This window comes from Kryptolebias marmoratus, linkage group LG10, assembly GCF_001649575.2.
Source record: "Kryptolebias marmoratus isolate JLee-2015 linkage group LG10, ASM164957v2, whole genome shotgun sequence".
Taxonomy (NCBI): Eukaryota; Metazoa; Chordata; class Actinopteri; order Cyprinodontiformes; family Rivulidae; genus Kryptolebias; species Kryptolebias marmoratus.
The window spans coordinates 6,327,894-6,329,548 of NC_051439.1; the positions used below are offsets into that span (position 1 = coordinate 6,327,894).

At 45.7% G+C, this 1,655-nt stretch overlaps 1 protein-coding gene across 2 annotated transcripts in view; it reads right to left on the minus strand.

Annotated features, from left to right (window-relative positions):
• hdac11 (histone deacetylase 11) overlaps positions 1-1,405 on the minus strand; it is a 21,956-nt gene extending 20,551 nt beyond the window's left edge. The window contains exon 1 of one of the 2 annotated variants that reach the window (XM_017418778.3): positions 1,212-1,405. The gene's annotated coding sequence lies outside the window, so the exon portion shown is untranslated. The remainder of the gene's footprint in view (positions 1-1,211) is intronic. The other variant, XM_017418770.3, reaches the window with a different exon arrangement.
• Between the last annotated feature and the right edge of the window lie 250 nt (positions 1,406-1,655).

Genomic DNA, 1,655 nt, shown 5'->3' on the forward strand with positions numbered 1-1,655 from the left:
CCTATGCAGAACAGCAGTGGGGACAGCGCATCTCCTTGGTATATGCCACATTTGATGGACACTTGTGCAAGTGGTTTGCAGTTGGTTTCAAGGGTGGTTTTCCACAGCCCCATCGAGTTTGCAATGAAGGCTCTTAGAGTCCTGTTGATGGCTCTTAGAGTCCTGTTGATGTTGTACATCTCTAAGCATTCAATGATCCAAGTGTGTGGCATTGAGTCGTAGGGTTTCTTGTAATCAAGTAGGCTTTCTTGTAATCAAATATATATATATATATATATATATATATATATATATATATATATATATACACACACACACACACACACTGCCTGGCCAAAAAAAAAAGTCTACAAACTCTAATATTTCATAGACTGCCTTTAGCTTTGATTACGGCACCCATTCCCTGTGGCATTGTTTCGATAAGCTTCCGCAATGTCATAAGATTGATTTCCATCCAGTGTTGCATTCATTTTTCACCAAGATTTTGCATTGATGATGGTAGAGTCTGACTGCTGCACAAAACCTTCTCCAGCACATCCCAAAGATTCTCAATGGGGATGAGGTCTGGACTCTATGGTGGCCAATCCATGTGTGGAAATGACGTCTCATGCTCCCTGAACCACTCTTTCACAATTCGAGCCTGATGAATCCTGGCGTTGTCATCTTGGAATATCCCCGTGCCATCAGGGAAGAAAAAAATCCATTGATGGAATAACCTGGTCATTCAGAATATTCAGGTAGTCAGCTGTCCTCATTTTTTGAGCACATACTGTTGCTGAACCTAGACCAGACCACCTGCAACAACCCAGAACCCAGAATAGTTTCCTTTATTTGTATATGCAACCTAAAAAAAAGCCTTGGCCACCCTTGTGCATAAAGGTCACTGCATACAGCATGCACAAGACCTTAAGAACGTGCAGCTTCCACATGTAAACATTCCTGAGTGATTCTACAAAGCTCTTCTCAAGATGGCGGCCAAAAATCTCGCCTTTCCGCCGTCAGTAGCCATTCCAGCGTTTCTCTAGTTCAGCGGACGCAATAAGGAGATGTCCCGCACAAACACAGCCCGACACCGTGCGTCTGCAAGCCCTCTGAGCCCTAAAACCCCGCCGGTGTGTAAGCGTTGGAGGGAAACAGGGTTACTGCGAGCGTCGTGATAAAAAAGTTTAAAAATGTTTCCCAAAACCCAACAAACAGCCCATCGGACTCACCTGCTTCTGCGCTGGAATAAGGCACGTCGTGGAGCTGAGGCTGAAAATAAGGAGTGTGTGTGTGTGTGTGGGTGGCTGTGCTCTTAGCTCCAGCTGTGTGGCAGCAGCTGGGCAGGAAAGACGTCTTTTCACGGCGGCGTCCTATTTGACAGCTGTTGTTGTTATTCCGTCCTGCGCCACCGCTACGCAGAATACGTACGCCGAACGTGCGCGTGAGAACCGGTTTTGCCGCACGCAGGGACGTCACGTACGCTGTCTGCGTACACGGAGACTTAAGGCGGAAGAAATGTCAGGTGTTTGGTCACGATTTGTCCCCTTTTAATTCCTTTTCGTTTTATTGCAATGCAAATAAAACGTGAGAGCTGTCTGTCGTTTAAAGATCATTTTATCTTCAGCATTAGTTATCGCCCGCCGACAATGTTTTCTCTGTATTTGTGTGTCTGC